Source organism: Nycticebus coucang, chromosome 16, assembly GCF_027406575.1.
Source record: "Nycticebus coucang isolate mNycCou1 chromosome 16, mNycCou1.pri, whole genome shotgun sequence".
NCBI lineage: Eukaryota > Metazoa > Chordata > Mammalia > Primates > Lorisidae > Nycticebus > Nycticebus coucang.
Window position 1 is genome coordinate 60,731,979 of NC_069795.1, and position 24,160 is coordinate 60,756,138.

The window sequence follows — 24,160 nt, forward strand, 5'->3', positions numbered from 1 at the left end:
CCCCAACAATAAAAAAAAGTAAATAAAAATAAAAATAAATAAATAAAAATTTTTTTTCAGTAAAAAAAAAAAAAATCCCACCCCCCCACCCCCACCCCACTCCGCTTTCTGGCATCAACTTGAAGCTAATCAGCCACTCTAGGAAATGAACAAGTGGTTCCCAAAACAGAGGTGGGTTAGGGATAGACATGGGAGTGTATAAAGCTCAAAATCTCCTCATGCACTCCCTCGATTCAGAAAGGAGCTGATACTGTTGATGAAATGTATCACACAAGATAGGACTCGAGCAAATCGTTCATCCTAAAAAGGACAGAAACTCAGAAAGGAATGACTAGGGAGAATGAGTCACTAGCAGCTGTTAAGAATCATAGTTAGACCTCTATTCCTGATTTAACTCTCTCCTTTATCTATCCCCGAGGCCCAAGTGGTCTTGAACATTTAGCTGCCTCAGCATCACCTCAAGGGCTTGTTACAATAAGGATCTCTGAGCCCCACACCCAGAATTTCCAACTCAGTAAATGTAGAGGAGGCTACAGAATTTCTAACAGGTTCCCAGGTAACGCTGGTCCGGGATACCAGAGTATATAAGAGGTATTGCTTTAGGCAATACCAGTTTCAGAATTAAGTCAGAGACACCAAGACCAGTTTCATTACCTGGAAAACCAGCCCAGTGTCTCTTAAAAATAGATGTTTCTATGTTAACCTGAAAAGGGTCCTCCTAAAAGATATGATGAGAGGTTAGAGGAACACAATTTATCCAACAGGGATCCATGCCTGCCTGCCTGCCCTGACCCCAGCATCCTATCCACCAAGTCAGCAGAAGTCCAGACCAGTGTGGGCCCAGGCTGTCCTCTCCTCAGGCTGTTAGTGGTGCCAGATCAGATTTAGATCCCAGATCCAAGTTTACCTCCTAAGGTGATGAACTTGTTCAATTCAGTCATTTAATTTCCTAAAATGCAGTATGCTCACTATAAAATCGGAAAAATATTACAATTGATCTCATTGGGTTGTTGTGAGGAATGAATGAGATAATGTTTAGAAAGCTTTAATACAATAGCTAGTGCATAGTGAGGCCTCAGTAAGTGCTAAGAATAACTATTATTTAATAATTAGCAACAATATGAAAACTAGCATTACTATACTGTTATTATATAGCCAATATGTGTAACATCTTTACGGCTGTCAACAAATTTTGAGGTGTTTATTCCATTCTTGGATAGGAACCTGAGGCAGTGAGGGGTTAAGTACCTTGCCCATGGGCATCCTATGGAGCTTTCTGAAGTTATGCCCTGTGATGCCACCATTATCATCATTCTAATCCCAGGCCTCTAAATCTGATCTGATCCAGACCTCCTGGAGAGCCCTCCCAAGAACCTGGCCACACTCCCCAGGATTAAAGGAGGAGGTAGTATTTCTTCAAGCCCTCCTGCAGTCTCTCTCAGCCTTTTTTTTGGCCCACATACTGCTGCATGTAGTTTGTGTCTGAAATGGAAAATTTCTGTAACACAATACCCATCTCTGATCCCCACAGACTCTCAAATGATCTTTTCTTTTTTTGGTTTGGGGTAAAATATGACTTTATGTGCAAAAAAGAAAACTCATTTCCCAGATTCTCAGCAGATTCATAAACATGACAGATTGAAAACCCTCTGGTCCCTATGAATTCCAAAGAATTAATTTTACTTTTTTGAAAAAGGAGAGCAATGACTAGGAAGTGAGAGGAAAAATGGAAAGATAAAAGTAGCTGGCCGTTCGATGCAGGAAATGTGGCTCTTAGTGCCCATCCTCTTTTCATGTGCCCTCCAGGAGCCTTGCGTGGTCTTCAGCACTCCCACACGCAGCCCCAGGAAAGGCAGGAAGCTACAGCTGCCCTTGGCTTTGTGATCCTGTTGAAAATTCTGTGCATTAGGCAATCTGGCAGTGGAAATCAAGGACTCACTAGCATTCTTCTCTCCTAGAACGCCAACTCTTTGCACACTCTATGTATGTGGCCTTGGACCACTCTAAATGGTACGGTGGGTTTTCCCTGAGTGATTTATTTCTGTGACAAGCTAGACCCTAAGAGTAAGATGCACTGTTCAGTCATAGGGCTCAATCCATTGACTTTGATTCCCAGCTTTGCTGCTTTCTACCTGGGTGACCTTGATCTTCAGCACTCCCTTGGGCAAGTTTGTCAACTTCTTCATCTCTTAGTTTCCTCATCTATAAATGGGGCACATCATCAACCATACATTGTGAGATTTTACAAGGAATAAGTTATTTAATGAATTATAAAGTGCTTAGGACAGTTCCTGACACCTAGTAAGCTCCACAAGTGTTGCTATTATTACTACTACTATTACTCATTGCTACTACCACTACCACTACCATTATCATCATTCTAATCCCAGGCCTCTAAGTCTGATCTGATCCAGACCTCCTGGAGAGCCCTCCCAAGAACCTGGCCACACTCCCCAGGATTAAAGGAGGAGGTAGTGCTTCTTCAAGCCTTCATGATTATGATTAGTGCCCTTATAGAAGTGACCCCGGAGAGCTAGCTGACCCCTCCCACTTTGTGAGGAGATGGGGAGGAGGCGCCATCTGTGAACCAGGAAACAGACCCCGGCCAGATGCTGCATCTGCCAGTGCCTGAATCTTAGATTTCTCGGCCTCCAGAACTGAGAAGAGTAAATTATTCGGTTGTTTATAAACTACCCAGTCTATGATATTTTGTTACCGCAGCCCAAACAGACTAAGACAAGCAGTTATGGCTACATTTGCTAAAGAAAATATAATGTCAAATAGAAAGGAAACACTTCGTTCTGGTAACAACATAAATTTGGAGTCAGACTTGAGCTTGGGTAGGTTTCGAACCTCTTTGAAATCAGGTTTTTTGTTTATAAAATAGGGATAATAACATCTACCTCATAGGGTTGCTGGGAGGATCTAATGATGTAATGTTTGCGAAGCACTTGACTGTTGTTTGGCAGCCCAGAAATGGTAGTTATTATGAGGCAAACTGGTCACATGAACAAAGAAATCCATTAACTCCTGAAAGCACTTTACAGCCACCCAGATTGATACGACTAAGATAATTTCAACATCTGAAACTCTTACCAAAAAAATACCTTTTTAAAGGATAGAGTGTACAGTATATTTTTCTGACTCTTGTGTTAAAAACCTATTTTGTCGATGGATTTATAAATTGCCCATAGTCCCTACCTCTAAACTAACCTTCTTTAATCAAATACATTCTTGCCCCAGAATTTGCATGTTGATATAGGATTTTGCCAGATTTCCTAAGGAAACTGATGAAAGTACCTAACTGACCATCACATTTCAGTTTACAGAGAACATGAACTTTTGTGTGATAAAATGAAGGTACTTGATGTGTCATAGGCAGGGCAGCAGTATCACCCAGTTCCAGGGAACACTGTTACTATCATATCCTATCAAAGCTGGGCTCCAAGGGGTGCCTTTTTCAGAAGACACAATAGGATGCCCCCTGGAGTTGTGCGACAGAATAGCTGATCTTAGAGCACAGGAAACAATGTCCAATTTCTCCAGCTTGGATCTAACCTCCCATCTTTCTCATGAGTCAGATTCTGTCTGCCAAGCATTAATTGATACTTGCTGAGTGAAAACATGCTAATCCCACCATGATGTCATCAGGAAGAGGAACTGCAGAATCACAGATTCCGAGAATTGAAAGACAGGCCATCAGGCCCACCCTCTCCAGTGACCTGGTGGAACATGCCAGTGCAGTTCCAATTTCCCTCTTGTCAATGGAGGGGAAAGGCTGAGTCTTGGCTTCCAGGGAGTTTTGAAGTTCAACTCCTTATTCTTAGCTGGCAAACTTGAAGCACCCTGACCCTTGGCTCACTCCACAGTGCATGTGTTTGACACTCCTTGGTTCTGACTAAGGCATTTTCTGAAGAGGTGAGAGAAGGTACTAACATCAGCACTCAAGGTGTGGTGAGAAACAAATGGATAACCCCAAACACCAATGGAAGGAGAACAGGGAAAGCAGTTTTGACTCTAGGAATGCAAGCCAAGTGCTGCTATTTTTGCTTATATACTTTCCTTTCCTGCGACCCCATTGGCTTTTTACACAATAGTGTCATAGAAAGAGCACTTTATAGCTAAAAGCCATCTGCAAAATAGCTTGTCCTAAGGCACTCAGTTTTTGGATGACAAAATGAGTCTCAGATGTCAGGCAGTACTAAGCGTCTAGGAAAGGAGATGGATCCAGAAATCCCTTAGGTTTTCAGCTGCCTTAAAAAGGAAAGTGAAACGCGTTCAGTCAGAGCGAGTGCTATTTTTAGCCCATTACGTGCATAGAGAAGCTAAGATGCAAAAGAAAATGATGCTGCATCCTCTTCCCTGTTCTTAAACTACTCTGCAGGGTTAGACAATCCACAGAGGCGGCAGGGTTTGACGTGAAGACTAGAACTAGCTCAAATCCAGCAGCTCCCTGAGAATGGAAGCTGAGGGAGTGGGGAGTCCCACTTTTTGAAACCTGAGGGAAAAACAAACCTCTAATCTGTAATGTGGAATTTACATTATCATTTCACTGCTGCCATTTCTTCCTCTACACACACACACACACACACACACTAAACACACGTGTATCCATAACACACATACTGCAAGTGGGAAGAACAGAAGCTTGGAGTCAAAACACCAGCATTTTTTATTTACTATCTCTGTCATCTTTCTCACTTCCATGTTATCTTCTTTCATCAATTAAAATGTGTTGTAATGTCTTTCTTACCTCACTGTTGTATATCAAACAACATAATGAAGCATAACTACTTTGGAAACCGTGAAGCAGTGGTTCTTTAATAATTTTGTTCAAGAACCTTCTCAAGAAACTGATGAAAGCTAAGGACCCTCAGCAAAATTCCCACATGTACATACAAAAGTCTTGTATGTAGTTTCAGAAGGTTTGAAGACCCTCTGAAGACTCCAATTTAATACCTGCTGTAAAAGTGTTCACTGAATGTGGAATGTTCTAGCCTGAACAAATGCATTATTTTTCTGATGTGAAATAAATGAGAATGAGTCATTCTAGGTTGATAAAGCTTTACTGGGCTTTTATCAGGTACTAGGGACTATAGGCCACAGATATCTGTTAAGAGTTAACACTTTAAAAGGAGTACTAAAACAAGGGAGTCTCTTCATATGGACGTGGGTCACACGAAGTTTTGAGACAGACTGTGCTGTGGCCCATTATTTCCCTTCCAAGAAACGTAAGTAACAGCGTCCTTTCTGATTCACCTGTGCAAGTTTCAACTTGCTGGGCTTATTGCTGTCGCCAGTGGCATTTCATTTATTTCCATCCATGTGGATTTTACATTTCTTGATTTTCATGTATCACAAAACTTTCATAATGACCCATGTATTGCATTAATTAGGAAAGTCACTTCACTATGACAGCTGGCCCCAGAGCTCCTTTGTCTGGTTCTTCTGATCAGATAGAGGACAATGCAGTTACCTATAATGGATGGGATCCTGTGTACAGAAAGGTAAAGGAACTTTAGCCAGGTCTATACAAATGTTCTTTTCTCCAGGACTTGATGCACAGAAGGATTTGGCTGCAGACAAGCAGAGGGAAGCTGCGTTCAGCTTTGACTCCTCACAATCTCCTGAGCTGAGCCCCTCATGTCAGGGAAAAGACAGCTGTAAACATCTGTCATTCTTTGACATTCCACTAAGTATGCCTCTTGTAGATTTTTTGCACCAGACTGGCAAATCAAATATCAGGCAATATAATTCAGAATTGAAAGCAGGCATTTTTACCATGAGCAGAAGTTTTCTAAACATTTCTATAATCCGGGGTCCAAATCACTTTCTAGCTTTGGAAAGCACACACAAAAAAGTATTTTCATCATCTGCAAATGAGGGTGATAATCATTACTTCTTCATTTATTTCATTACAATTAAATGAAATAATCATACAAAGTACTTAAAACTATGCCTGGCACATAGTGAAAGCTCAAGAAATGGTAATTATAATTGCCATTGATCTCATTCTCATCAGAGATTGCCAGAGCCCCGCGGCAATGGGAAATATGCATTGCTGGAGATGCTGTTCTCTGAAATGCCATGATTTAAAAAAAAAATTTATCTACAGATATGTTATAGTTTGTACTCACTTAGACTTGATTTTTAAAATCAAGCCTAATATACAACCTAATTTAAACTCTACCCAATCAGAAGACAGGACAAATGATTTCTATAAGGGAAGCAGGTAAAAATTGGTAAGAGCAGGTAGAATGTGATAAAGCTTAAGATTTGATAGACAGACTTGAAAAAGGAGAATCAGAAAGAGAAATAATTGATCCTGACTGGGATCGTTGAGAAGAAAAGAAAAGGCAAGAATAGAATGCAAATGGGAGCACTTTCCCTTATTAGCAAGAGCCTTGAGAAGCTATTTTTGTTCTACTTTTGCTACTAGCCTGAGTGATATCCAGGCAAACTGTCTAATGTACTTTTAGGTGACTTTGAGAAAAACTGGGCTGCAGGAAGAAATAGAATTTCTATAGGAACCAGACTTAGGAAGTGGCGGTGTGTGCAGAGGAGAATTAAGGAATTTAAACAAAAAATCCTGTTCATTCGATGGCTGGGCTAATTATCTATATTTGTAACAAATGTTTTTCACATTGAAGTAGGGATTTTTTAATTATTATTAAAAAATAAAAATAAAATTGAAGTAGGGATATTATTCTTTGCAAACAGCAGACTAATGTCATAAAGGGTTTATAGAGGACAACTGCTGGGAGCTGTGGTGCCTATAAAGGACCTTTTGTTCCTATCTGCAGGCCAAACCCCAACCCATGAATGATAACAGAGATGATGTGCTATGAGAATTCAGGGAGTTTGAGGGAGCTCTGGAGACTTGTATGTGTACCCATCAGCCACCCAGTCAGTCCCTCACCTACACTCTCTGATCCTGCCACAGATATTTGAGTCACTGCCACGGCAGTGTCATTGGACCTGTGCTGAATAAAGGTCCATATGACTTCCTGGGATTTAAATGTCTTCCTATGCAATCTCATCACCCCAATTCTCTCACATTCTTAGAGCTTTCTCTGCCTTGCCAGCTTCTTTTGTGTTGTCTAGCTGGGCCTACGTGCAGAGGTCCTCAGAGACAATGCTTGGATTCATGTCTGGAATGCTTCAACATAGCATTGAACCCACTCCCTCTCTCAGCCTTGCCTGGGGAAGAGAGTCACAAGTGCCTAAGTAGCCCTCTGGCTGCCAGTGAGCCATTTCTTAAGTCTTTAATTATAGGCCAATGAAAACAATGCCTTTAGTGGACTGCTGCCTCCCTTTCACCTCTGACCTGTGTTCAGACACGTGGCTTTGAGTGTTGCCAGATGGAAATTGTCAGTAAAGAGCCACATTTAACAGGACTTTAATTTATGATCAAAGAGCAGTATGTACCAGTTATCCTGTGGGCTGGAGTTGTGCTTAATATACAAGTGACCTCAGTTTTGTCATGTGAAACCTTATGTATTTGGATGAGGCTTGGCCTGTGAAAAAGAGAAAAATTTGTTGCCCCTGAGTTCCCTTACCAAGCACTAAGACTATGAGGCAAACAGGAAAGCCAGTCCAAATTATTAGGTAATGATGGTCTGGGAGGGAGCCCAGATTCTTGCTCAGCACCTGTGTTAGACACCATCCTGTCCCCATATGCTACCATTCCAGAGACTGTCAAGACAAACTCTTTAATCTCACAAATGCCTGCTAACCAAATATTCATCATCTGTCTTTCCCTAATCTGACTATTTTTGTAGCTCATATCAAGTGTTTGTGGAGCTTCATCATTCTGTTCCTAAACCATAAAGTATAGGATGGAAGTGCTGGTAGTTTGTTTAAGAATGTTCAGCCTCAGGACAGAAGAAGGTTAGAGAATCAGATTTCCTTATCTCCAAGGTTTCCTAAGTCAAAAACTACACTAGTGTAAAAAAAACAAAATAACCTACATTCTTACCTCTCTGGATATGCAATATTGTCTACAACCTGTAGCTTTAGAAAGTTTCCTTCTACGTTTTGTTCTCTCTCTAAGCAGTATGATCTTTAGCCACTCTGTTCAGTAAGAATCTGGGCAGACGGATGCAAATTGATGAACTGCATCTGGTTTAAACAGGCAGCGATTAAGAACCCTGCTGGGTTGGATATATCTGTGCGGTGATTGCCACAAGTATCTTAGCTATTTAAGATGATATAGCTCAATTAATCCAGAGAATCTACTCTTGAATTTTAGTTAGTTTATTTTTTAGCTTTGCGTATAATTTTTACAAAATGTACTTCACTTTCTGTAATATCCCTGTAAAGTATTTTAGAGGAAGAGAAGGAGCTTCAATTCATTAGTGGAAAACCAAGGTAATGAGAAAGACAGGCCAAAGCCACACAGCTGAAAGCCATTGGTTACATCCAGAGGCCCACATTTCCCTCGATAAAAGGTGCTTCCTCTGGAAAGCGTTCTCATTACATCATCGGCGTATTTTTGCAGACACCAGGATCTCTTGGGATGTAAAAAATTTGCCTGGGGAAACATTTATTATCCCTAAGCAAGTAATAAGATCTTTAGAGAAAAGCTCATTATTTTTCTGTTTTCCTGATAGGTATGTGTGTGCATTCTCCTTTCCTTAAAAATTACCAGTTAGTAAGACTTTGCAGTTTCAGTTTGGCTTTTAATTTACTTGTCATTAATTTTAATGTAAATGTCATGTGGCTGTCCTCTGGGAATCTGTTATTTTCATGTTATTTTTTTCCCAGAAATGATTCTCTTATGTAAGATAGTATGATCACACACACGTACACCAAGTTATAAGGTATAGAAACACACTTGGGAAAATGCTGGGTAGTGTACAAAGCACTTTAGCTTATGCTATTACAGGAATGCTGTGAGAGAACTGGTATCACTGCACTGATTTCACGAATGGAAAATCTTCAGACACACAAAATGACTTTTCCAATATTACATAAATCTTACTTCTCAACCCAGATCTTGCCAGGATATACTATAAGACTCCTCTTGGAAGATGACCAAAGGGAGGCAAGGATAAAAACCCTAATCCCAGAAAGGTGGTCAAAGATCTTAACCACCTCCAGAGAAGAGTGACACCCAACAAAACACTGCTTGATGCAAAGCTGGTGAGTGGGAGCCAAGCAGACAGGCTGCTGAGGCAGTTTTAGTGGGTGAGGAAGGACAGGACACCCAACAGCCTCATGGTGCCCAGGACCTTCTCCCACCACTGTGAGGCTGCTGCCCCTTTCTTTGAGGCCGTTGTGGTACGGCTCATCCCGTTTCGATGAGGCTGGAATCTCAGCCATCACGGAGTTTTCGGAAGAGAATGCTGTACTAAAAAAAGCAGTTGTTTCCTAGGGATGCTGTAACAAAGCACCACAAACTTGGTGGCTTACACAAAAGAAATGTATTGTCTCCCAGTTTTGAGGGAGAGAGGTTCAAGATCGAGATCTCCACAGTATTGGTCCCGCGGAAGGCTGTTTGGGAGAATGTGTCCCGTGCCTCTCTCAGTGGCTGTGGTGGTTTGCTGTACACTTTGGCTTTCCTCGGCTTATAGATGCATCAGCCACCACTGCCTTCCCCCTACTGGGCCATTCTCCCTATGTGCATATATGTCTCTGGGTCCAATTTTTTCCACCTTATAAGGACACTGTTATTTTGGATTTAGGTCCACCCGTGTGACTTAGTTTTAACTTGATCATCTGCAAAGACCCTGTTCCCAAATAAGGTCATATTCACAGGCACTGCGGGTGAGGACTTCAGCATCTATTAAGGGGGCACAATTCACCCCATAATCAAAAGCAGATGTTTCTTCTTGGAATGCATCTTCCAATTTAAAAAGAGTCATCCCTCACATGCTTACTTTGGTGTCACCTCCTTCAGACATAATAATTAAGTCATTTTTTATAAAGCTCAATTTTTTCTTTTAGATTTAAAATTTTTTTTTTAATTTTGACAAATGACTTTTTCACTTTGAAGACCCTTCATCACCATCCCCTCAAAAAGATAAATGCTCTACTGAAATGGCTTGCTGCAGTCATTATGAGAAATTATTATTTCTCTTACCTGAACTATGGACTTTTATCCATTCATGCTACCAAGAACAAATAAAATACTTAGAATAATTAAAAATTGATGATCTTTTTCTTATTATTTTTCCAAAGGAGGTTTTATTTACGGGAAAGTCTTATCCAACGCAGTACGGGAAAATTTCTACAAGTTGTACTATCAAAAGGACTTAATTTTGTATTTCTGATTTATTTTAAAAATAAATATATATATTTGTAATTAATGGAAAAAAATGTAAGTGGGGGTAGAGATAAGGAAAGGAGTAAGAAGGAGAAAGAGAAGAAGAGCGGTAAATCGATGAAAGAAAGCCACATAAATGACTAAGGCCCCAGGTTTCTGTTTGGGTTCACCACAAAGCTGGTTTTTAAAGCTCTGTCTGCTGTCTGGTCTCTCCACTCAGAAAGGCCTAAATTAGCCCTGCCTTGCTAGACACTGAGAATGACATTCTTCCTGTAGAGACGTTTGTACCAGGGAGCCAGCCCAGGCTAAACTCTTCTCAGGGTTTCTGTTAACACTTTTCCTGGTTCAAATTCACAACTAAAATTTCCCACAAAGGAACACGAAGGGTTGCTTTCTTTGTTTAAGGGCTTACCTGCACCTCGAGAGTGTATCTGTCTGTCTGGGTGTCCACTGGCCTCAGCACAAGACAGCATTTCATAAAGTAAACACCTCCTGAGCCTCTCCCTGCATACTTTCTTCACAGGCCCCACAAACCCATGAAGAGGGGTGGGAGTTCATGAGGAATGTAGTTTGGGTTCCACAGAGAGGTGAGAATTCTTTGTTGAGGCCAAGACGTCCCTGCCTATCCACTCTTACTCATGCCAATCAGACACTTCTGATTCCCGGCATATCTTTCCTGGGCTTAAGCACAGACGCAAACACCTCGACAAACAGGTAGGTAACTATTTTTATGTGCTAAGTATTGAACTTGTGAAGGTCTGAGACCAGTTCTTACTGAAAGAGGCAACCATTTCAGCACTCTAGCCGCAGTACTCAAAGTGCAGCCTGGGAACCACTTTAGCAGAATCACCTAAAAAGCTTGTTCATAAAAATTAACAAGGTTTCCCAGGCTGTGGTCCAAACCAACATAATAATCAGAAGTCCTTAGAGTGGGTACTCATGAATCTCATTTATAAGAAGTTTCCCAGGTACTTTCAATACACATTAAATACGAGGGCCATTGCAATGCTCAAATGAATATGAGGACAGCCAAGATTCATGTGAACATGGATCCCAAACTGAACTTGGGGGGATCCCTTGAGGACCAGTAAAATCAGTGATTTGTCACATCATCTTTCTTTCTTTCTTTCTTTCTTTCTTTCTTTCTTTCTTTCTTTCTTTCTTTCTTTCTTTCTTTCTTTCTTTCTTTCTTTCTTTCTTTTCTTTCTTTCTTTTCTTTCTTTCTTTTTTTGAGACAGTCTTACTTTGTTGCTCTCGGTAGAGTGCTGTGGTTTCACAGCTCACAGTAACCTCCAACTCCTGGGCTTAGGTGATTCTCTTGCCTCAGCCTCCCGAGTAGCTGGGACTATAGGTGCTCGCCACAACACCTGGCTATTTTTTGTTTGCAGTTTGGCCGGGGCCAGGTTTGAACCCGCCACCCTCCATGTATGGGGCCGGCACTCTACTCACTGAGCCACAGGTGCCACCCTCATTCTTTTTTGTTGAAAGTTCAAACTGCCACATGCAATGTCACCCCAGCTTTAGAGAAAAATTTCAGATAGAGTCTCCCCAACTCCTGATATCTCTGGCAGAGTGTATTCCCACCACTTCATGCTCTCTCCCGCACTTCATACACATCCTTGCCTTTGGGTTATTGAGATCTATTTATCCGAATGTCTCATTCAGACAGAGACAACAGCTTAGTATTTTTCTGTCTTAATCTATTCCTTGCCTGGGAAAGCATCTGTAGTGAGTAGGTGAATAAACTTCTGGTGATTAAATAAAAACATAGCAGCTTTACCCAACAAGAACTTGGCAAGCAAAGAGTTTATGCTAATTCCCACTGAGATTTATGACACAGGTTTAATGTGAGGTCAGGTCTGGTTGGAATTTTATCTGTATTCCTAATATCTTAAAAGAGTAGTTTTTTCTCAAATGCTGCCCCATCACCTCCAAGTTGGAAACTTGTTTATTCCCTCTCTTCCCACCACCCACTGGGAAAGTTACACTGACAGGTGTCAGAAGGAGCCAAACTGGCCCAATTAGAGAGAAATTTGCAAATGGTATTCAGTTTATGCACATGTGCAATACTAAGGCAACTCTCTAGAGAGCCAAGCTCTGCAAACATCTGTCTGTGGCATTATGAGACGCAGCCCTATGCATTTTACTGTTCCACATGCATAGGGACTGCAGGGAAGAGAAAGCCAGTGGCCCAGAGAGCACCGTTGTTATTTTATTTATTTACCTATTTATTTATTTATTTATTTTTTGGAGACAGAATCTCACTATGTCACCCTTGGTAGAGTGCTCTGGCACCACAGCTCACAGCAACCTCAAACTCTTGGGCTTAAGCGATTCTCTTGCTTCAGCCTCCCAAGTAACTGGGACTACAGGCGCTGCCACAATGCCTGGCTATTTTTTGTTGCAGTTGTCATTGTTTAGTGGCCCAGGCTGGGTTCGAACCCACCAGCTTTGGTGTAAGTGGCAGGCACCGCCAAATGCCTCTGATATTAAGGCCTCATCCCTCCACCCCAGCTGAGTGCTCTGGGGAGCTGTAGATAAGGACATCTCTCAGGTAAGGCAGTAGGAGGCATCTTGGTGGTGGATGTGCTGCGGAAATAGAGGCACTTCAAGGCAGGTGTTTTTCCAAACTTTTTCTTCAGAGTTACCCTTCAACTAGTGACTCTTCAGGGAGAATTTAGTAGCTTAAGAAATAAAATCAGAAAAAAAAAAGTCATCATAAGTCATGATGCTAAGGAGCCCTCTACCTCCTGGAAATTGATGGAATTCAGAGAGGAAAATGCCGGGGATGTGAGCACCACATGGCCTGGCACATTTTGCTTTAGATGCACTGAGGGAAGAGGGGCCAGGACTAGGACTGTAAGACACGCAGGGGCCTGGGAAAGGGTGGGCTAGGGCTTGGGATGGTTTTCATGTTTTTTTCTTTTTTTTTTCTGTTTTCATGTTTTGAAAAATGCTGAAGTAAAAATGACTTGAAATAACTTCAGTCACGTGTGCATCCTAACTCTGGCACATTCTTTGTCATGGTAACTTCTTTTGATTTCAAAGAACACTGTTAATTTACTAGGCCCGAAATCTGTGGTGTTTTCAATTTAAACAGAAGGTTTAGCCAAACCTAGCCCTAAGAGAAATATTTTCATAATCCAACCCTTTTATCAACTCCATAGCTTGGGTGTGGTTTCATTCCCCAGTTCAGCATCCCTCTGCGCTGCTGAGAAACCAAACACAATGGCCGGAAAATGTGAAAATACGCGGGATGGATCAGATTCCACTTGCTTTTCATGTGGGGGATGTGCCAGAGGAATGAATTGGAGAAACCAGGGAACCAAATTAAGTTTTATATTTAATAGTGTTACATGTGATCTAAAGAAAAGACGATGGCTTTATCAACTGAATTCCTAATAACAATGATATTAATCATAGTTAACAATTATGTTAACTATGTTATGTTAGTTATCAATCTAACAATTATTTGGCACTGACAGGATTGAAGGCACTGCACTCATGACTTTATAGATATATCATGCTGCCAACAACCTTATTAGTAGACACCATAATTTTTACATTGTCATCATTGTTTCTAGATGAAACCTAGGAGCAGAGAGATCAAAGGGAGGTGATTTGGTCTACATTTTGGTTAGTATGGTTGGAAAACCCTTAGAAAACAATCTCAAGAACCCAGCTCTTATCTATTCAGTTGAGATGTTTGTCCTTGTTGCAGGGGTCCTCAAACTGTGGCCCATGGGCCACATGAGGCAGTGTGATTGTATTTGTTCCCATTTTGTTTTTTTACTTCAAAATAAGATATGTGCAGTATGCATAGGAATTTGTTCATAGTTTTGTTTTTTTTTAAACTATAGTCCGGCCCTCCAATGGTCTGAGGGACAGTGAATTGGCCCCCTGTTTAAAAAGTTTGAGGACGCCTGTGTAGAGTAACAGTGAGTAGCCATGGAAGAGCATGGAGATGATATTTTAGAAAGACTAGTGAGTTAAGAAGAAAAGGGCTGGATACAGTAGCCACACCTGTAATCCCAGCACTTTGGAAGGCTGAGGTGGGAGCATCACTTGAGTCTGGGAGTATGATCTATGATGGTACCACCGCACTCCAGCCTGGGTGACAGAGCAAGACCCTTTCTAAAAATAAATATGTAATAAATATTAAAAATAAATAAATTAAAATAAGAGTGGAAGGACACAGAGTATGTGGGTGGGGGCAATTACGATGCTGAATTTGAGTTAGCCAAAGTACTCTGCAAGCAGAAAGGGTTCAGAGAGGGGTTTGGAAATAATGAGATGATAGTTCATTCAGACTTTTGGCAGCCTTTCCCAGCCCTTCTTTTAATTGCTCATTTTTGAAATGTCATAATATTTAAGTGCATAGATTTTGGTTTATTCTGGAGGTTAAATAAAAAGGTTTATTCTGGAGGTTAAATAATCAAGAAATGTAACTAAAAAACTGGAGATAATAAAATTTTGGCTTAACATTTGACTCAGAAAATGATTTTTCAGACATGCCTTACTCTCATAAATAAATTAGCAGATTTTTTACATTTTCCTACAATTGCATACCCGGGGACCTATTTATATGAAGAGCTTATTGCCAAATTAGTGAAAGCCCAGAATCTGCACTGAGTTGATGGAAATGTGCTCTCATTTCTCCAATAAGCCTTAGTATGCCTCATTGCTTTGCTATAAAACTAGCCCTGAAGTAGTCTCAGAGCTGCTGGTGCAAGCTTTGGAATATATTTAGCTCTTTTTCAGATATATCAAGACCCTCACAGCAATGCCAAAGGCAAGAGGTTCTTTAGCACAGTGTGACAGTACACAAATGCTTATACATGCCTAGAATGAGAACCACTGATACTGCCATCTGGGAGGCACTCTTGAAGAATAGGTCAAATTTAAACACTGGCCTTTAGGGGAATTGCCTATAGAGTTGGAGTATATGTGGATGGGGAAAGAATCCCCTTTATTATATAAACTCTCCTTGGGTACCATTCTAAATCTCTCTTTGTCAATTGAGTAGGACTAATGGGGAGGAAAGGGAATAGAAAAAGAAAGAAAACAGAAAAGCAAAATAGTTTCCTTTAGGACTGTGCATGGGGTGTTATTTCAACATAAGAAATTCCCTTTCTGTTTCTGTAAACTATTTCAGCATATTTATGATTTATGGCTTTGATATCTACTTTATAAATCAAATATTAATTTACTCTCTGAATAAATTATGCCTTCCTACAATTATGCGTCACATTCTAAATTAATCCAATTGGAGACTTCCTTCAACGTCCTGGAAAGTCCAGCTTCCTGAGGGCAAATCTTTTCCTGCCCAAATACTAATCACTGCATTGTATCATGGCCAATGGGAAAATGTAAAAGATGAGATTTGTAATGATTCATACACCTAGATGTAGAACTCAAAGATTCTAGGCCTGAGTAAGAGTACAAGGGAGTTACACTTCACAATTGAAGTTGTACCTTAGCCTTCTCTTAGTCATCAGGTAGTTTAGTAATGCGGATTTCCTTTAGACCCAGCAATTGGTCCTAAAGTCAATAGGAGTCATTATGCTTACTCCTTCCCAACCTTCCTCAGGTAGAGAAGATAGAAACACATTCTGTCTGAAGATGCTTAGGCTGAAGTCATGAAAGTATATGGACACAGAAATAGAAGATCAATTCTTATCTTAAAGGAGCTTATGGTCAAACCAAGAAAATTGTTTAAGGAGCCAAAGGAAAAAAGCCCACCAAAGATCATAAACAAAGAGGCCAAAAAGGTAATGTGAGTGCCAGTCATGGACAAGGACACGGGAAACTCAGACACAAGGGCTTCAATGAGAAGGCAGCTTCCTTTGCCACAGGACGTTCTAAGAAAATGAGTCCTCTATAAAGAAAGTGATTTTTTTCTAGAAGTTAATTGAGCACTAGGGCATCTTCTCATGAGCCAGGCAAAACAAGTTGTTTTCTATCAAAATGTCAAAAGGGTTTCTTTACCAATAAGATGTTTGCCTCAACTATGCAACAGTAATAGGAATTAATTATTGAAATTGAAACATTATGCCATTATGATTTGCTAAATAAGGATTATGTATTTCTCTTCTTTTTTTCCTTTTCCTACTTTCTTTTTCCTCATAAGACAATCTAAAATATACAGAATATTATTTGAAGTTAATAACCAGCTCTAAAATTTAGGCTCAGAATTTATGGTATTTTCTTCTGCTCTCATTTTCTAACAAAGAATCATAGAGTATAGCATCTTAAATCAGACCAGTTCTCACTCAAATCTGAATATCTAGAAGAACAGCAAGACTAAAGTGGCTTTGGTTCCAGATTCTGAAATAACTCTTTCATTCTCTGCTCATCTTCATGTGATTTCCTTCAGTTACGGGCCACACTTCATTCTTCCAAGATACCAGCTTGTGGTAACCCTCCCCCATGCATCATATTATCAACTTATTGTTTGATGCCATTTATTTATTACAATAGCAAAAAATTAGCAGTCCTAGTATATGAACTGAATTTCATGTGATTCCTCTTCAAAGATTTATGAGGCACTATTCTAGTGGGCAAAACCCATCAGTGCTAAATCCTTCAGTTAATTTGAGGTGAAACGTTAAGTTTTACCCCAGTACAGATGGTACATATTCTTCATCATCATTGCCTTCCCTCTTTCTTGCTAAGTAGACTGACTTCTTGCAAATCCAGACCACTTAACAGACCTCAGCAGATGTAGTTTATAAGCGTTAGAGTTCACAGAATCTTGCGGGCAGGTCTGGGTTTGCGTCTCATCATACCATCGATCTACTGCCTTGGGGGACCTACTTCTCTCATTTTGAAGTTTGGGATACTGTTATGGATTTAATTATGCCCCCCCCCCCATGTGTATATGAAGTCCTAAACCCCAGGATCTTGAGATCTGACCTTGCTTGTAAGTCGGGATTTTACAAAGGTAACCGCATTTAAAATGAGGTCATTTAAGTGGGCCCGATCCACTATGAATTATGTCATTGTAAAATGGGGAAATGTGGACACAGGCTTGCATACAGGGAGAACAGCACGTGAGCATGAAGATGATTATCTACAAGCCAAGGAGAGAAGCTTGGGGCAGATGCTTCCCTCACAGCCCTCCGAAGAAACCAACCTTGCCAATGCCTTGACTTCAGACTTCCATCCTCCAGGACTGTGAGACAAAAAGTTCTGTTGTTTAAGCCCTCCAGTTTGTGGTATTTTGTTTCAGGAGCTCTAGCAAACTAATATGTGTATAGATACTATTACAGATCTGCCTCATTTGGCTGTGCTAAGGATTGCATAAAATATGTAGTGTCCAACCGCGCCTCAGAGTTATAATTGCCCTTCCTAGAACAACACAGCTGAGCATGGTTTTAGTGAAATTGGAAGGCAACTCATGCTTTCATGTGAAATGTGTTTCTGCTGTTCATTCTCTTCTGCCTATGATTTCCTTTGCTCATAGGGAGTTCCTTAATGTCTCACTTCAGCTTCTGTGTGGTCCATTAGGCCATTCATGCAGCCTCTTTGGAATTAATAGTTCACCAAATTTTAGCAGCATCAGAATCGCCTGGAGGGTATGTGAAACTCAGATTCCTGGGACCCACCCTCAGAGTTCTCTGATTCAGTAAGTCAGAGTAAGCAGTAACGAGTTCCTAGGTGTTGCTCATGCTGGCCCAGGGACCAACCACACTTAAGAATCACTGTTCTCTAATCTGCTATTCTGCTTCACTTTTCACTGATCACTTATCTATAACCCTTTGGGTTCCCCAAATTTGTATTCTTTTTTTTTTTTTTTTTTTTGGTAGAGACAGAGTCTCACTTTACTGCCCTTGGTAGAGTGCCGGGGCGTCACACAGCTCACAGCAACCTCCAGCTCTTGGGCTTCCGCGATTCTCTTGCCTCAGCCTCTGAGCAGCTGGGACTACAGGCGCCCGGCTATTTTTTTTTTTTGTTGCAGTTTGACCAGGGCTGGGTTTGAACCCGCCACCTTCGGCATATGGGGCAGGCGCCCTACTCGCTGAGCCACAGGCGCCACCCAAATTTGTATTCTTAAGGACTCTCACCTAGATCTTCTTTTTGCTTTAGCTACACAGGCCTCTGACCATACATCCTCAAACTTTTTAAACAGGAGGCCAATTCACTGTCCCTCAGACTGCTGGAAGGCCGGACTGTAGTTTAAAAAAAAAAAAAAACAAACTATGAACAAATTCCTATGCACACTGCACATATCTTATTGTGAAGTAAAAAAACAAAACGGGAACAAATACAAGCACACTGCCTCATGTAGCCCGTGGGCTGCAGTTTGAGGACCCCTGCTAGGAATATTTTGGGTAGCCAGTACAGCCAGCTGTGGCCAATGAAGGACTGGGTCATGCTACCCAAAACTTGGCTACTTATCACCCCATCCCTTCTTCAGATTCTACAGGTAGAGCAGAGTCAGGGACTCCAAAAGTGTGTCTATTCACAAAATGTACACCAAAAGTGTATTTATAAGTCAGATATTTGTCACAATAAGCTCTCAAATATTGCTTTCATTATTTTCATTATTTAAAAAGCTAAAGAATAACATCTGTTGTGGTTTGACTATCCCCACTCCAAAACTGGCACTGAAATTTAAGTTACGTGTAATAGTATTGAGAGGCTGGCCCTTTAAGAGGTCATGAGTGAGGCACCATTATTGCAAGAATGGGTTAGTTATCTTATTGCAGGGGTGGCCTCCTGAAAAAGGATGAGGAATGAGTTTAGCACAATTTTCAGTCTGTCTCTCATGCTTACTTGCCCTTCTACCATGAAGTAACATGCCAAGAAGACCCTCAGTAGATGCCACTGCCACATTCTTGGACTTTCCAGCCTGCAGAACCATGAGCCAAAATTGATTGCTTTTCTTTATAAATTACTCAGTCTGGTATTCTGTTATAGCAGCAGAAAACAGAACAAGACACATCTCACAATCATGATAAAGAGTTTTATGCTAATGGAAAAGCAAAGTCAGAGTTCTAACTCAACATCGCCTAGAACTCTCATCTTATAGATTTTTCAGGTAAAATTATGATGGGCCATGGCAGACTTGCAATCTGAAGGCCAGGTGGATGGATCCACATGCGTCAACAGCATCAGAAGGAAAGACGGGATCACATAGCAGTCTTTACAGGTGTTTTTATACATTGGTATATTAACTGGGTGTTTTGTCAAGAATTATCTGTGTGTCTTCACAAGGAGATTTGTTATTTCTCTACAACACATTGAATCTTGGTTTCCCACCTAGGTCAAGCATAGTGCTGTATATACAGTCAGTGATTAATAATGGTTTGATCAATTAGTGAATGATCATCATCTAATCATGGGATGATGACTAAAGCACTATCCTTATATTTGTGTAGTTACTTAGAATCTTTTTTTGTCTTATCTCCCTCAACATCAAAATGTATGGAATTTGCTCTGAAGTTATGTTTCAGCTTTTATGATTCAAGCTGAAATCATTATGGGCCAGTCATAGAGTGATTTCACAATCCAGAAAAATATAACTGCTTTTAAAAATTTAAAGAATAATAAACTTCTTTGCTTATTTCTGAAGAACTATGAAGGGAATCTATTGATCACGGTGAATACCTCCTTAAAATCTCCTTGTCTCCACCTACTTGCCTTATCCAGGGGTCCTCAAACTACAGCCCACGGGCCACATGCAGCAGTGTGATTGTATTTGTTCCCGTTTTGTTTTTTTACTTCAAAATAAGATATGTGCAGTGTGCATAGAAATTTGTTCATAGATTTTTTTTTTTAACTATAGTCTGGCCCTCCAACAGTCTGAGGGAAAGTGAACTGGCCCCCTATTTAAAAAGTTTGAGAACCCCTGCCTAAACCTATTTTTAAGCTCTCAAGAAAACTCCTTTCCAACAACTCTAATCCATGTCTCTCATCCTTTTCTGTCCCTCTTCTTTTTTCCCAAGTTATGTATCAAATTCTGTACCAAGAGCCCTCCTGAGTTAGGATTGCCAGGAAGGTTTGGAGTAGTTATATTATGCCCCAATACCAACAGCAAACCTTATTTAGGAGTTTTCATCAACATCTCTCCAATTATAATGGCTTTATCACAAGAGCTTATTCCTCTAGCATTCTTTTCTTCTACTTTCTAAATGTTTTTTTCAAGTTCCAGTTGCATCTCTCCTTTGTGGATTTAACAAAAATATCGGGCTCACATAGAAGGTATAAATGATCATTAGTTTTCTAAAAATGATTCCATTTCATAGCAATAATTTTCTTCTGCCTCTGCTATGCAGATAAGCATTTCATTCTCGCAGTACTCTCAACTCTCAAATTATTAAACACAGGAAGTACAGTTTAGGGAAAGGGGTGTTTTGTTATCTAAAAAATAATCCAGAGAACTTTGCAAGACTTTTATCTAGTGGTTACAACACTCCCTTTAGTGCAGATGAAATACAGTCCTCTTCAAAGTCTGAGATGGGAGCTACAGACTGAGGCAGAATTAATTCTAGCCACAAAACTACCTCTGTCAAAGGGCCATGGTGTAACCTGCCTATTTTGAATTTTATCTAGCAAGGAAAGAAATAATGTCTTCCTCAGTTAAAAATTTTATATAGTGTCTCAGGAATAGGTCAATCCAAGGCCAAGATCAAGATACAGAAATGGGATATAAAAAAAGAACATCAACTGTGAAGCTAAACTTCATTATTTGCATCTAAATCACAAAAAATACTTGTAGAATGTGGTGATGGGCAATAACTGCTTTTACAATTGGTAGCCAATATTCGAATTTTCACTGAAAATTATTTTTAGTCATCTCCATACAGAACCTCCAATTCTGAGTTAAATAGCCTGTCTTGAAAAGAACTCTAGGTTTCTGGAAACTATGTCAACTCTGGAGCTAGCCTCATAGCTTAGTATCGTCAGTTACAAAATTTAGTGAGGGTGGAAAAAAGAGAGATGTTCTGTATTTTCTATGAGTTCCCCCAAATGTTGGCCACTCCTTACACTCAAGAGCTCAAGCTTGAGCTTTTACAGTGAATCGATTTGTTGAAGTTTTGTCTCATTATTACATTAGTCTATAACATTCCTTTACTCTGCTCTTTAGCTTGGCAAATTCTTGTCTATCTTTTTGCTTTCAGTGTAAACATCACGTATGCCGGAAAGCCTTCCCTGGCTCTCTTCATTCCCCATTAAACCAGGTAAGCCTCCTGTTCGAGCTTCTTTCTGTAGTACCAAGCACTGACCCCAACAGGGTACTTATCCCACTTCTGCCCCTGCTTAGGAATTGTCTGTCTTTCTGCTCACAGTAAATTCCATGAAGGCACCAAGCCTCTTTACTTTTCTTAGCATTTTGAACAAGTGTTCAGAGCATATGAAGTGATAAATAAAGCTTTGATTTTGTAATTTTATTTTCAGGCTATTCAGAGAGAAAAGAAGTTTTGAAATCTTTTTATATATAGTATCTTCTTTTTAAGGATCATCTCTATATGAATTAATCTTACATACTAACCTTATGTCATGTATAATTTGTTTTACTTCCAGTTTTTGTTTTTCTTCTTAGTTCTTATCTACTTTCCCTTCCTCTCTCTGTCCCCAGTTGTTATTTCAGGACAGCACTTTTTAAAATCCCAAAGCTCTCTGTGCTTCAGAATTTTGAGAAATCTTCCTTTGCATGTCTATTTCTAGAAACTGTGCTTGCAGGAGTTCTGAGGGCTGTGACTTCAGCACCAGGGTCATGGGAAAATCCTTACTGTTCAGAGGGAGATCTCTGGAGCCCTCAATGGATATTTGTAAATCATCTATTGGGCAATAGACGAGCCAACACTTGATTACCTTTGTTTATAATACATCTTTCTGAAATGGGCAGCCTCAACTGGTAATTTACACCTAAAATGCCCACTTTGCTTTGGAATCTCTATTTTTCTTTGTAGTGACAAGTTCTTTAAAATCAAAGAATTAAATCAGGACTACTAGAGATAAAACAGAAATATAAACAGGAGGTAGGGAGAAAATATCACCTTTAAGCATGTTCAAGTTTCCAAGTGCAGATTATTTAAAAAAAAAAAAAAAAAGCAAACTTGCAGATCAATCAGTGAACACCCAAGAAGAGAAACATGAATAACTATAAATGTACTAGCACTCCAGAGACAGACAAGTGACCTTCTGATTTAGAGATAGATAAATCTTGCTGTTGATAACTAGCAAGATTCTAGAATGAATATTAAATGGCCAATTTGTGAACATTTGGACCAGAAAAGCTTGCCTTTATTACAAAGGAGTTTTTTAAAGATCAAATTATGGAGCGGCGCCTGTGGCTCAAGGAGTAGGGCGCCGGTCCCATATGCCGAAGGTGGCGGGTTCAAACCTAGCCCCGGCCAAAAAAAAAAAAAAAGATCAAATTATGCCAAACTTAAGACACTACATCCAAGGAACACCAAAGAGAAATTCAATTTCAGTAAGGCTCTTAATAAAATTTGTTGACTCCGTGCCCGTAGCACAGTGGTTAAGGCGTCAGCCACACACGCCAAGGCTGGCAGGTTCGAACCCTGCCCAGGCCTGCTAAAGCAATGATGACAACTGCAATAAAACATAGCTGGGTGTTGTGGCAGGCGCCAGTAGTCCCAGCTACTCGGGAGGCTGAGGCAAGAGAATCGCTTAAGCCCAAGAGGTTGAGCTTGCTGTGAGCTGTGATGCCACAGCATTCTACCAAGGGAGACTCTGTCTCCAAAAATAATAATTTGTTATCATTAAGAACTGGAAACTTAGGACTATATCAAAACACAGACCAGGTGTGGTGGCTCATACCTGTAATCCTAGAACACTGAGAGGCCATAGCAGGTTGATTGCCTGAGCTCAGAAGTTTGAGACCAATCTAAGCCAGAACGAGACCCCATCTCTACTAAAAATAGAAAATCTAGCCGGGTGTTGTGGTGGGTGCCTTTAGTCCCAGCTACTCAGGAGGCTGAGGCAAGAGAATCACTTAAGCCCAAGAGTTAGAGGTTGTTATCAGCTATGACACCACAGCACTCAACCCCCGGGGACAAGACTCTATCTCAAGAAAAAAAAAAAGAAAGAAAGAAAGAAAAATAAAATAAAATAAAATACAAAGAAAACACAGGTAGCTGAATGGGTTCAGATCAAGCATATCAAAGGCAATTGTTTAGTGGGTCAATATCCTTTGGAAAGAACAGTTTCTCTGACATGACAGGAGGCTCACCCCACCTGGTGTCAAATTGGTAATGATTAAGATGACATTTTTCAAAACTGCCAAAAGCCACAAACTGGGAGGGAAAATATGTTGGTTAATAGGATCAAGAGCAAGATTGAGTAATATTTTATCAGGCAATATATCCAATAGCCAACATTCTGCAAACTCATGATTAAGGACATATGCCTGAACAGTAAATTTTATTAATCAAGTAAAATATATGTGGATGTAGAAAAATCAAAAAGTACAAACAAACAAATAGAAGAAAATAATACTTTCAGTGTGATAGGCATTAGGGCTGTCTGCAAAAATTGCAGTTCTTCTGAGCTCATTGTAAGATTGTACTTCCTTGCTCCCTTTAAAGTGAGACATGGTCTTGTGACTTTCTTTGACAACAAAATACCAGAAGTTTTCTTTTGTGACAACAAAATACCAGAAGTTTAACTCAGTGTGTACAAGTTTCTCCATCTTTTTTTCCTACCCCAGTAGTCACGGAAACTTATGAAGCCTCCATCTCTTTGTGTGTCTGAGTGGGTCTGAAGAGCAGGCCCCCCTCTCATAAACTGTGTTGGTAAATAGCCTGACTAAGAGCTAATATTTTATATATATATATATATTTTTTATTCTATTTATTTATTTTTTTAATAGAGACAGAGTCTCACTTTATCACCCTTGGTAGAGTGCTGTGGTGTCACACA

The 24,160-nt window shown here is 40.2% G+C and overlaps 1 protein-coding gene across 18 annotated transcripts in view; it reads left to right on the forward strand.

Moving 5' to 3' along the window:
* PHLDB2 (pleckstrin homology like domain family B member 2) overlaps positions 1–24,160 on the forward strand; it is a 234,988-nt gene that overhangs the window by 27,041 nt on the left and 183,787 nt on the right. For 11 of the 18 annotated variants that reach the window (XM_053565833.1, XM_053565836.1, XM_053565839.1 and 8 more), the window contains one exon: positions 21,394–21,453. The exons of the other annotated variants lie outside the window; for them this stretch is intronic. The gene's annotated coding sequence lies outside the window, so the exon portion shown is untranslated. Of the gene's footprint in view, positions 1–21,393; positions 21,454–24,160 lie in introns of those variants that run through there. 18 annotated transcript variants of the gene reach the window in all.